Below are 14,546 nucleotides of genomic sequence, written 5' to 3'. Positions count from 1 at the left end.
GTGTCTTTTCTTCAGTTGTGTTTTATCATCGATGTCCATCCAGATGTTGGGTTGTGTTCCACCCGTGAACGCGGAAGCGTCAAATGTTTATATACATTCCTTGGTGAGTACGCGAAAAAAAACTTTTTATATTATTTTTATTTTATTTTTTTATTTTTTTATCATCCCCCTACTTTTCTTTTTCTTCTTCCTTTAAATTGAGGTAATAATAGTGTTATTGTAAATATTGTAAAAATTGGTTTGTTTCTTTTTAATTCTAACTTTATTGGTCAGAATTTGTTATCTCATTTTTTCACTTTATATAATCCATTATAAGATGGATAATATACTATAATAAATTATATAATAAAATAATAAACATAATGCTATACAATATAATATAGTAATATATCATATTAATATATAAAATAACTATATAATATATAATATATAATATTATATTATAAAGCTATATTATATAATATAATATAATTAATATATTATATTATATACAATATTAATTATAATAATGCTATATAATTAATATTATTATAATATAATATTAATTATAATAATACTATATAATATAATATAATAATAAGTAATGTAACATTGAATAAATGAATTTAAATGATATTTTTTAAACTAATATATCAATCAAATGTATTAATAATTTAATTGTATATATTTGAATAATACATTTACTCCTCCATCACCCCCATCATTGATGAATGTTTAACATCAGGGGTAAAATTTTCAAAATGACTTCATTTGAAAATACAATGAAGAGTTTATTTTCTTTCTTTCTGTTTTCTGAACGTTACTTTTGTTTGTAATATGCTATAGATGGTTGTGTATTACGTATACACACACACATACACATACATTCAATTTATAACACACACATATACGCATAACACTGAATATATGTATACAATAGCTTTTGAGTTTGCTTTACTCACTTCTACGTCCATTGTTCTTATTCGGCTTCCAAATTGCTACCGGTTAGAACGAACGCCTGTAACGTTACTTTTGTGTTGGCTTTAGTCATGGCAATACGTTCCGTTCCATACATATATATATATACACACACACACATACACACGGGTACAGGAGAAAATTAAATATCCGCGAAATTCATCTTCTCACGGGGTCGGCTTGTTGATTTTTAATTAATTTCGATTAAAAAACTTTCATATAACATCTCTTGACGCCAACGTCCATGCGATAACTTACAAAATTTATTATCTTTCATAATCGTTGTTAATACTTTTTTCTTTCTTTTTCACTTTTTCCTTTCTTTTTTATATATATATATATTTCGTTATTAGGTAAAAAGTATACTTGAATTATATTATGTATTACTATATTTATTTTTTTTTAGTTTTTTATTTTTTAATATATAAAATCACGATAAGTTTTACTTTTCTTTTTTTTATTGTACGAAAAGTATAATATATATATATACTAAATGAAATAAATATATTAATAAAAAAATTAATAATACTTTATTAATATTTTATTTATTTTTATTAATATATTAAATTTATATATTAATAAAATTATATATAAATAATATTATATATTATAAAATATTCAAATATTTATTATAAATATAATAAAATTAGTATTATGCATAAAAATAATATATATATAGTATAATAATAAATATAGTATTGTATAATAAAAATTATTATCATTTATTAACTATTAATTACATATTATATTTAATATAATTATAATATATTATGTAAAATATTTAAATATATATATATTTTTATATATTATTTATATAGCATATACTTTAGTTATAGTTTATTTACAATGCAATTTGTCGATAAAGTATTATGAAATTGTAAAAAAAGGAAAATAAGATAGGGGTAGTAGGGAGTTTCTCGTTCGTAAGTTAACAATAAACAAAGTCGAATGTGAAGTACGATAATATTTATATTGCAAACTCGTCGAAAGAAAGAGAGAAAGAGAGAGAAAGAAAGATAGATAGAATGAGAGAGAGAGAGAGAGAGAGAGAGAGAAAGAGAAATTCTTTCCGTACTCGAAAGAATTTCTATCGTGTGTCGCAGTGAGAGAAGGTACCAGAAGAGACCAAGACTTCCTCTCTTTCTCTTTCTTCCTTTCTTTCTTTCTTTCTTTCTCACACACAGATGTTTCACTCGAGATTACGACATTCTTACGTTTTTCTCTCTCTCTGTCTCTCTCTCTCTCTCTCTCTCTCTTTATTTCACGGCACAGATTGAAATCTGTACGGCGCGAGAGTATAGCCACCACGGTCCAACGTCATTTTTTTTTTCCCCTCGTTCTTTCACTTTTTGCTTTCACGTCGTAACCCTATACCCCGAGACGTTGCTTTTCAAACGTCGTCCACCATGAGACAACACAACAACAACGAAAAAGACGGACAAAGATGAGAAAAGAAAGAAAAGTATATGGTACTTACTTATAAGTCGCACGGTATAATAACAATTTTTATTTACTTATGTGACCATAGTTTTTCTTTTCTTCTTTTTATGTTTTATTTTCTTATCCTGAAATTATTCTTGGAAGAGTTAACACATATTTGAGAAAAGAATTTCGTATTAGATTTTGATTTATTTTAGTTTAAACTTCACGTACATTTATTTAAACAATTATATACTTATTTATAAATCACACGGTATAATAACTATTTTTATTTACTTATGTGACCATAGTTTTTTTTCGTATTTTCTTATTTCAAAATTATTTTTGGATGAATTAACACATATTTGAAAAGAATTTGGTATTAGATTTTGATTTATTTTAGTTTAAGCTTTACGTATATTTATTTAAACAATTACTGTTTAATTTTACACGTTTAATTTAATTTGATGACTTTACAAATGAATTTTCGTTTTAATTAATCACGATTTATTATGACTAATCGATAATTTCCAAAAGTACTTTACCGATTGTCTTGAAATGTTGACACAACGTTGCATTCTCATACAGCTAGGTTTTTATTACATTCATTTATTTATAAAATAATTAATTAATTTAAAAAAAAAAGAGAGAAAAAATATACAGGTAATAACCAGTACCATCTGTTGCCCACAAATTTCGAAACATTTGAACATAACCCAAGTTTTATCCACACGACAACGTCCATATTTTGGTTCACATGAGCCACAATAATAAAAATACAAACATTTTGTAATATATATATTGGGTTGGCAATTAAGTCATTGAAGATTTTGTTTTACACCTAATTCAGTTTTTTAATAACAAAGATCAGAAATTTGATGAATCTCACATTAGAACACTGCTTGACCGATGACAAAAGATCGTCAACAAAAATGAACATCACCTAATTGAATAAACTTATATTTTTAATCAAACATTTGTAATTTTTATTCCTATTTAAAATCTGCAATCACTTAGTTGCCAACCTAATATATATATATATATATATAACACTTTTTTATGATCATCTAATCGATCAATCAATAAACGACCAATGAAACGAGGCGTTAATGTTGTCGGTTTTTTTTTTGTTACTTGAGGTTTAGTGATGGTGGTAGACCCTAGAAATCGTAAGACTACATCATAGACGACTCTCCTCTGATGATATATCAATTACGGTCGGGCACACAACCTGAATAGCCGATACCCATGAATATCGGACGCATGTGTGCACATGGAATGACCACACGCGCTACACTTACCTTAATGGATAACGAATGCGCGTCTCGTAAAAGTTCCTAACCCCTCTAGGGAGAACGTTTAAGGCGATCCCTTTGATATAACGGGTGTCGGATAGATAAGGAAACACACATATATGTATACATATATATATATATATATATATTTATTTATCTTATTGCCGTTGAAACATCACAGAGATGTCCCATTAAGATAACAACTTCCCATAGGGAATCTATCAAGAAATGTTTTTTAACAAAATTTTCTTTGGATTAACTTCGTTAATCTCAATTTGTTTCACTTATTATATTCAATATTTCTTTTTATTTTTTATCATCTTATAAGTTGACTATATAAAATTTTATGAAAGATTTTTTAATTATATTTTTCTTTTCTATACGTGTTAAGCTTTGGAACTTACAGTGTGTGTGTGTGTGTGTGTATGTGTTTATGTGTGTTGTGTGCATAAATGATTTTATTTTTCTTCATGTGTAATATGTTATTTTTCTTACGCAAATATTTAATGGGTTATCTTTTTTACATTTACCTTCTAAATTTTGACCTGAATTTTGCAAGTGTAAGTTCAATGAACCAGAAAACAGTCTTTTTAAATATCTCTAATTTAACTTGCTATTTCGAGTACAGTTTTTTTCCCCCTACGTTTTCATATTTGCTTGGAACTTTTTTATATTTGTGTATCATCAAGTATTCGTTAATTAATAATATTGTCAACTATCTCGTTAAAAATTTATTTGTAAAGTTTAATGAATCCCTTTGAGGTAAATAATGTTAATCTGCAAACAAAAAAAAAATGGTGTAGCTGTTTATTCACGAAAATGATCGATCGTTTTCAATCTAACAACATATTTTCAAATGAATTATTTTTATTTTATTAAACATTAATAATATTTCACGAAAGATCTTAACCCCATTACTTATCAATGGCCTTTTTTTGGGACGCATTTTCAGATATTTTTTTTTTTTTTATTAATAAATGCAACTTTAGAATGAAGTATATTTGTGAAAATCAAAAGATTGTACCTCGTGCTGTATTTTTATATCAGTAATAATTGATTTAAACATAATTTTTATATTTAAATAAAAAAAAAAAACAATTGTAGCAAAATTAGTTTGGTATTAATATTTTATTATATATTATATTTATTTATATTAAATATTTGGTTGGTATGTGAATATCATTATGCAGTTAATTAAATTATTTTTGTTGCATTTTCGTATTATGGTGGATAGGAGGTTAGTTTTTACTAAAATATTAAAAAGAAAAAGAAAAAGAGGAGGCTTATTTTATTTTAAAATCACAAAAAGTCACAAAATTAATGATCATAAATGTAATCGAGAAGAAAAATAATGTTCATTGTGAGAAAATAATGTTGATCTCGACAATGGCAGCGGTGGCGGCGGCGTCGGCAGCCGATGGTGTTGATGGTGATGGTGGTGATGGTGATGGTGGTGGTGGTGGTGGTGGTTTATCCGCGTGACTATGTCGAAGGAAATGATCGATCGTTTCTAACCTAGCTTTCGCCGAGAGTAGTAGAGTCAGTTGATCTTGTGTTCGTCGGGGTATATGGAATCGCTGCTAAGGATTTATTGGATCGTGTGGCTCAGCACGAAGATCTTTCGAAGAGGTGCTGGCTGCTTTTGACGAACGATCTCGATTAATAATCGCAGTACTGTGTCGTGTGCGATTCCCTTTGGTAAAAGGGCGGCCTAGCATCGTTAATACTATTTATCGCTCGTTATCCTGATTTTGCTTTCTTTTTTTTTTTTTACTTTTATACTAGGACTTCTAATCAACGAGATTAAATAAAGAAAGATCATAATTAATTAATTATTATTATATTTTATTATTACTTTAATTATTGTATAATAGGAAATATAATATTATTGTATTAATATATTATAATATTATATATTATATAATTATAATTATAATTAATATTAATATAATTATAATATTATATTATATAGTATAAAATATATTATACAGTCTATATATAATATATAGTATATAGATAATATTTATTTTACTATAAAATATAATATAATTATATTATATATATATTAAATATATTATATTATAATATAATATAATATAAAATTATATTATAAAAATATAAATATTAAAATAATAAATAAATTATAATAATATAATTATATATATTATATTATACAATTATATAATATTTTCTTATTATGTAATAAGAAATGTAATATTATTATATTAATATTATTATTATATATTAAAATATATTAGAGGGACCGAAAAATAATCAAAATTTTTCATTGCTGGCAAGAGAAACATTTATTTATTAAAGAAATATTAAATGCTAATCAATTAAAAGCAATTATTCGATTCCCTTTTTAAAACAGTCCTTCGATGTTTTATTGATCATATCTCGTCCCTCTAATATATAACAAATATTATGCTAAATATTTTTATATATTATAATTGTATTATAATAAGAAAAAATAAAATGTCTTCTTAGCGATCATCATAACTTCAACTTTCGTTTCCTCATCGACTTTCTCCTATGAGAAAAAAGAAAAAATAAATGTCGTAATAGTTTTAACTTAAGAGATTAATTTGTATCATTTTCAAATCTTTCGATCTTATACTTCTGAACGAAGAATGTTTGAATATATTACAAAATCCTATTATCTATATCAAGTATTTCAAAATATTTCTCCAAATTTTGAACCGTGACATTTAAAATACATTGACTTGAAATTTACGAGGATATATTTTATCTCGAAACTCTAATAAGATAACAGAATACTAATACTATTATAAAAGATTTCAATATAAAAATATCTCATTAGGATATAAATCAAATAAAAATCGTGAGATTTAAAAATGTTGATGGTCATCATCTTGGGTGGTCAACAAATATTCTATTTTAATTTTACTTAACAATTTGATTAAAAATACTAAAAACTAAGTCAGTTGAAAAGTTTAACCGAGAAGCTAGTTAACCAAATTTTCTCGTACATCGTTTAGGGATAGACATTACGATCAGAAACAGATATAGGAAAGGGGAATCCCTTTCTAAGAAGAAAAGGGGTGGGAGAGAACAGGAGGCATACCTGAGTGGCAACCAACCTCCGATGTCTCGTTTACCATAATACAAGGCCGCCGTTCCTCCCCCTCTCCCCAGATGCCAAAGGTAGAACGCGTTACGAGTATTCAGTAGTAGTACCTGAGAAAAGAGAGAAAGAGAAAGAGAACTTGAAACGGTAGCAATGCGTCTTGAACAAGGGCAACGTGAAAAGCATCGTCGTTCAGCCAACGTTGGTTGTCTCGTTGGATGGCGACGTGCTTCTAGGGAATTTCAAAGCTGGACACGTGATATCCTGTCCAGGAGTTCTCTCTCTCTCTCTCTCTATCTCTATCTATCTATCTCATTGGATATCTATTTTTCCTTTTTTCTTCTTTTTTTTCATGATCTACTTCTTTATCTTTTTGTTCGTTTGTTTTGTTTGTTACCTTTAGTAGGGAAGTTAAGTTTTCTCTTTTCACAAGACACCTCATGGCTTTTACAAGACGTCTATCGAACCGATTGTATTTGATATTCAATTTCGTTACTATTTTTGCAAAGGACAAGTCCAAGTAAGTGACAGGTGTTTTTATTTGAAAAGGGTCTGGTTCCACATTAACTTGTGTTTTTTTTTTTTTTTTAGGGTTATATATTCAATATAAGGCTTTTATTTTATGTATTATTGAAATAGAAACTTTAGTAAAGAATTCATAGAGGATTGTATAAGAAATATGAATTGTGTGATTGTCTAACAGATGGGTATTTGATTATTCGAATAAATGACAGGTGTTTACTTTGAAAAAGGATTCGTATATTAATTTTTTGAAACAGTAATTTTGAAAGATAACTTGTGATTTATATTAAATATTTAATGAAACATTGTCTCAAGTTGATGTTCGAATTTTTTGGTTTTTAAAAGAACATGTTTTAAAAAAGTAATGAATAGTTTTTCAAAAGGGTTCATCATGGGTTTAAAATAGTAGTATTGCTGGTTATATATAATGTAAAGTTTTTTTTAACTTTTGAAGAAGATAGTTTATGGTTTATGTAGAACATCAATGGATCAATTATCCATACGTGATATTCGATTTACCTACTTTGTAAAATTAGGTCGAGTAAGTAACAGGTGTGCACTTGGAATGGGTTTATGCATTAACTAGTATCACCAGTGGTGATAACTATGAAATAAGTAGCACTTATTTTATCAATATTTAATTGATACCCCATCTATGAAATATTTAAATCGTATTAAATGTTTAATTTATTTAAAAAAAATTACCAAAGACAAACTTGTATTAAAGAAAACAAGATTTCTAATGTAAGAAAAAGTATAAGAGACATTTCTATTAAAAATATTTCATAATGGGTACCAACTTAACTGATTATTTTTTTCTTTATTTTATCAATGTTTATTGATACCATTTATGAAATATTTAAATCGTAATAATTGTTTAATTTATTTAAAAAAAATTATCAAAGACAAATTGTTGTCCGAAAGAAAAAAAGATTTCTAGTTTCAAAGTTTTCTGTTGAAAATATTTCACGATGGATACCAACTTAACTTATTTCATTTTTTTCTTTTATTATTATTTCTTTTTCTGTTCTTTATTTATCTTTTATACGAATGCCATTTTCTTCTATGAATCTTTCAACTAATGACGGTAATCGCTCGAGAAAAGTAATCGCACTAGGTAAGGAGGGCCCGCAAGAAATTATAGAGAAACATCCTTGAGTTGATACGATAATTCGTGCTATCGTGGCTCGGATAAATTATCCGTAATTTTAAAAGGGAAAATGTTGATTTATCGCGATACTTTCTCTCTCTCTCTCTCTCTCTTTCTCTTTCTTTTTCTCGATCTATCTTTCCCCCTCCCTTTTTTTTGTCTCAATCTATCTTTCTTATTTTATTCTTCTCTCTTTCCTTCTCTCAATCTATCTTTCTCATTTTTTTCTTCTTCTCTGTGTCTTTCTCATTCTCTTTTATTCTTAATTTGTTTCTATCTCTTCCTATTTCTCTCTCTCTCTCTCTCTCTCTCTCTTTATTTCTCACTTTTATTTTTATTTCCTTTCTTCCACTTCTTCTTCACACTTTTATTCTTATTTTATTTCCTCTCTTTTATTTTACTCTATCACCCTTAACTCTTTCTATCTTTCTTTAATCTTGTTATCACATAAAGAGAATACTAGACAGTAAAAAAAGAGAGAGAAGCAAAAAAGGATAGAGATAGAAATTGAGATAAAGATAAAGATAGAGATAGAGATAGAGTAAAGTCAATGAACTCCTTAAGCTAAGAAATATGATTTTCTCTAATTTCTTCTCAGCACTTCTCGATTCGGTGAAAATATCACAAGTGGTGGGAGGGGGAGGGGAGGGGGAGGGTGTAAGGGGTGTACGATCGTTACCACCCAACTCGTTTAATTTCCTTGACGACTTGGAAGAAGTAGAAGAAGAAGAGTCGTTTCCCTTCGTCAGCCATAAGGACGGATTGACGTCTCTATTAGTGAAACGTTTTCTTCCTGATAATTTATGTGGTTTAAAGACACTCCACTAAATACGGAAAAAGATAGATAGATAGATAGATGGATAGATAAAATAATATATATATTATCCTATATATCAACATGGTTATTGTATTAGATATAGTATTATTATTGCCCAAAATTTGTGTCAGTAGTTTGGTTAGTATTATTCGTTTGCAACATTGTGACGTTGTTGGTGCAGCATGGTTGTAAATGCACGTTTTAAAGTTATTTACTTTTATGCTAATAATATAATTAATTATATATATATTATAATTATAATCATTTGTTTGTCAATGATAAAAAGTATTTGAAACAAAAAATTGTCTTAACTTTCTACCAAAAGGTATTTAGCTTGTTATTTTAATAATTATATAAAATATATAAATATTTTAATTATTATTGCCAAAAAGATTTGTATCGAAAGTAATTTGTTCTTGTTGCTGATTAGTCCTCCAAAATTTGTCATTGGCTTATCAAAAAGATTACTGGACTTAGTAGTCCCAAAACGTCCCACTCATTCCACTAAAACTTATTGTAATATAAATAAATGATCCTTACAAGTGAAAAATAACACGTTTTCTCTGTTAACAATTTGATTACATTTTACATCACGGATTGGTGTTCTTATCGCTGCGTCATAGAAAAAACATACTTCAATAAAAGCGTTCCAGTCAACACCATGAACATTTCGTAGCTTGATCGGCGGCCTATCCTCACGGTGACTTGTCGATGATTGGATATGCGGGTGCAGTAGGGGGAAAGTTGGTAGGTAGGGAGGAAGAAAGAGAGGAAGGGAAGGGGTAGGACCCTAAGATGACGGAAGAAGTCTCTTTTCATTCTTTTTTTTTTTTTATACTTCTTATTTTATATTCCGATATATAAAAAAATAAATAAAGAAAATGATGGTTCTTCTCTTTAAATGAGGTTCAAGAGGGACCCCATCAGAAATTTCGACTAACTTGCTGACAAGCTCGTTCGTAGACATTATTTTATTTTGTCTTTCCTCTCTCTCTCTCTCTCTCTCTCTCTCTCTCTCTCTTCTTATGGGATGATGATTATTATCATTATTATACGGTAAATTTGGTTGAAATTGTATTGGGATGTTTTTTTTTGTTGTTGTCCTATTTTTCCTTTTTGGATTCATTATTGTCAGAGAACCAAATTAGTGATAATTGTTTAGAAAATATAAGTGTGTGGTTTCCTTGAGAAAAATATATTCCAAAGATATTCTGCTTTAGTATCCTTTTCTTTTTTTTTCTTCAAAGAATTAAAAAATTGTTAATTATTCTAGGACCCGCAATTGTGTCAATGTAAGGTTGTTTTATTTTTCTGGTCTGACGATTAAAACAATCAAAGATTGTAAAGTTCATTAAAATTGTTATTATTCTTGGAAACGATTAGAAAAAAAAAAAAGAAAATAGAAGAAAAATTAAAAATCAGAGATAAGAAAGTTGAAAGATAAAAGAAATTTGAAGAGAAAGAGAGAAAAATGAGATATTTGGGTAGAATCGTATATCTGGTTTGTTACCTTGATCTCTCTCTCTCTCTCTCTCTCTCTCTCTCTCTTTCTCTCTCTTATCCCCCCACCCTCATCTCAGAGATGGAAGAATAAGAATAAGAAGAAGAAGAAGAAGGATCTTACTCCTTCCACCAAGCCATACTCTTCTTCTTTCTTTCTCATCGTTCCTGTTTCCTCCTTCTACCACTCTTCTTTCGGCCTGTGTACTTCTTCTCCGTCCCTTCTTACCATTTGGAGTTGTGGTGTCTTCGTTTAACGTGAGTTCCGTGCGATCAGCACACGCCACTTCTTCTTCAGTGGCCGGCCGGTGGTACAACTCTCGGCTAGATCGCGCCAAGAGTACTACACCTCCTCTTGTTGCTTCACCACCACCACCATCACCATCACCAACAACAACATCAGAATCATCAGAGGACAGAGAGGACTACGGAGCTTATTTCTATCCTATTTACCCGATAGTAGTACCACTAGCCTCGGACATACACACACATACATTTTCTTTACCTATTACTTACCTTTATTCCCAAAAATCACTTCCTTTTAATAATTGTTTCCTATTTTTGTCTAATATCATTCAAATTGAAATCTTTCAATCTACTACTATATTATATCGTTATACTATTCTTTTTTAATTTCACTTGACAAATTATACTCACTCTACTAATACTGTTAAAGTGATTATTACCTCTTGTGTGTGTTTTATTTTTAAATCACCTGTGACAGTGTGTTTCTCGTGTTTACTTCACGTAAAATGACTGACCCCTCGAACTTATATTATTTGTTTCTAATTATATGAGGGAAAAGATACTACCCCTATTTGTGTGTGATTTTCTTTTTTTATTGTGTTAATGTTTAATCGAAGAAAATAACTTGGAAATTGTTTCAAATAGTTGATTATTTTCATCGGGTGAAAAGTATTTCAATTGAAACATCTGACCTTTTGTGACAGGTAATTTAAATACGACTGTGTTATTATCGATTGATTTTATTCTTTTTTAAGAAGAATCTAAACTTGATTGAAGATTAAAAGATGATCGAACAGTTGATCAAATCAGATTGAAATGTGCAAAAATGATATGAACATTTTTACAAATAAGTTTTCCTTGAACTGCAAGTTAGATAAGTCAATCGAATGGTGCCAGATAAGTGTCTTATGGTCAGCATTTTTATTTGGAAGAAGTGAGTGACAATCGGTGCATCTACCGATCGATTGATCGATCGATAAACTGAAACCTCCTCGCACGTGTTTTCTACAGTGAGTGTGTCGTGCGAATACAGTGAAAGAGAGAGCACGTGGAACTCGAACACACGAGGGTTTAAGTTAGTTAACGATCAAGAAACCACAACCCTTCCTTTCTCCGTTTGAAAGCTTGCATTCAACATTTTTTTTTTTTTTCGATTATGCTATATACTTATCAAATTTATCGTTTAATAATAATTCATTGAAACATTCAACCTATTTCTATCATTTCATTTTCGTTTCAACTAATTCTATTTTATTAAATATCTTCCTTATATGTTTTTTTTTTTTTTTTTTTTATATACTTTTATTTCTATTCGTTTCGATATAAATAATTTTCATTCTTCTGACATTTATTTTTGTTCAATTGTTTTTCAATCATCATTATTATCTTTCTTTTTTCTTCGATAAATTTTCGCTTAATTAATTTAGAATTTTTTCAAATGATCTTTTCATTTCCATGAAAAAATTCAAATGAAAGAATACAATACAAATTACATTTGTTTCTTAAACGATAATTAAAAGTTTTGTAATAAAATTAAAAAAAAAAAAAATAAAAAATAAAAATCAAATGTTATTTATTAATCGATAGATTTTTGGATCAAATTTTTGTTTCGTTAGTTTGAAATTCTTCAACATTATTTTCATTTTCGTGACAGAATTCAACTAAAATAAAAAAAAATAAAAAAAAAAATAAAAAAATATACAAATTCAATTTCTTTCTTAAACGGAATGAAAAGTTCCGTAATAAAATAATAAAAATCAAATGTTATTAATTGATAGAAGATTGATAAAAAATAATTAGATAAATGTCGGTGTATAAATGATATTATCGATAATTGGAAGTATCGGTGACTCGTGTTCGGCACGTGTCTCATCCTGGGAGGTTTCTTTTCATTTTTGTCTCTCTCTCTCTCTCTCACACACACACAATCTCTTTCTCTTTTTCTTACACACCTCGTGCACACTTTTGGACGTTGCATTTGTCAACGACCGATCGCCTGGCGTGCATTCGCACTGAATTAATGCCACTTTCTTTCTTTCGCCACTGTCATCTTCAATTCGCCACGCGTGCTTTTCTTCACAACGTGCGGCTGATGATGGCGCGAACGGTGATGGATTAACGCACAACGAATCGTCAAGAAAAAGAAAATAAAAAAAAAAATATAATAAAAAAATTTATACTCCCTTTCTTTCTTTCTTTCTTCCTTTATTTTTTTTTTTTTTTTTTTATTTCTTATTACAATACTTTCGTCCAGGTGAACAACGAGCGAGCAAACTCAAATCTTTTCATATTAGTTTCTTTTTATTTCTACTTCTTTTTCATCTTCTTCTTCTTCTTCTTCTTCTTCTTCTTCTTCTTCATATTATTAATTATAATTATTAAATGTCATGCAAATTGGGATGATTAATACAAGCAATTGTTAGTTCGAATATTTTCTTTTTATATATGTTCATTTGTTAATTTCTTTTCTCTTTTTGTTTTATTATTATAATTATTATTATTGTAATCGTGTATATCAATTAATTGATCGAAGAAAAAGGATTGCAAGTGACACTAATAATATTTTTTGACAATTGGATAATAAATTTGGTTACATAGGAACAAATCAAGATGGACCAAGATGATTTATTACATTGGATACTGTTATACGTGAGATTATCTTTGTCAATTATCAAGAAACTTTAGAAATACTTGTGATGTAATTGATCAAAAGAAATAAATGGACCCTTAACTGTTTGTGGTAATAAAAAAAAGTGAGTTCAAAAATTGGTGTGCACGGATAATAAAATCGTTTTGGAGAGTTGGTTGGGAAAGGATACTTGGAAGATAAGATTGGAGATATGAAAAAGACGTGAGTACATCCCTATACTGTTATCTATGTTATAAATCTTACGAGCTTTAGATACCAAAAGGGTAACGAGCTAGAACGGAAGTGTAGATCGTTTACTTTACTCGGATCATTGACTTATCGAAATTTCGTACTATCGAAAATTCTTTAGATCGAAGAAATGAATTTATGTTTGTGTTATATAATGCTTTATGGTTATGTGACAACGATAAGGGAGGATTTCATGGGATTGCTTTGGAATATGATAAAATAACTAAGTTCATATTTGAACTTGTTTTTGAAACTACTATATTTGCTGATTAACAAATCAAAATATTCTCATTGAAAACAATTTAGATTTAGTAAGAGTTAATGCGTGTCAAATAAGTATTATGTATATTTTTATTATTTTTAAGTATTATATATATTTTTATTATTTTTAAGTATTATATATATTTATATACTATTTTAATAGAGTATTTACTGTGATATAATGATTCACGATTGCAATTATAATTATTAATTTATTTTAAAAATATTTATTGTATATTAAATATTTTTAAAATACCTAATATATTATAATATATTATTGTGTTATTATATATATTAATATACATTATATAATTATTATATATTAGTGTGTTATTGGGATATAAGGTATCTTTAGATATAAAATACTTTGGATCCCCAAATTACTAATCTATTTTAGTAATATTTAATAT

At 27.9% G+C, this 14,546-nt stretch overlaps 1 protein-coding gene across 1 annotated transcript in view; it reads left to right on the top strand.

Moving 5' to 3' along the window:
- Positions 1-11,067: 11,067 nt before the first annotated feature.
- Positions 11,068-14,546, top strand: part of dachs (unconventional myosin-IXb-like dachs) — an 84,977-nt gene continuing 81,498 nt past the window's right edge. The window contains exons 1-2 of the mRNA XM_015325441.2: positions 11,068-12,072; positions 13,596-13,848. The gene's annotated coding sequence lies outside the window, so the exon portion shown is untranslated. The remainder of the gene's footprint in view (positions 12,073-13,595; positions 13,849-14,546) is intronic.

Source organism: Polistes dominula, unplaced genomic scaffold (genome assembly GCF_049000335.1).
Source record: "Polistes dominula isolate Pdom_NZ unplaced genomic scaffold, Pdom_raw_medaka contig_27, whole genome shotgun sequence".
In the NCBI taxonomy this organism is placed as follows: domain Eukaryota; kingdom Metazoa; phylum Arthropoda; class Insecta; order Hymenoptera; family Vespidae; genus Polistes; species Polistes dominula.
The sequence above is the reverse complement of the archived record's forward strand: the minus strand, read 5'-3'. Positions and strand labels throughout refer to the sequence as shown.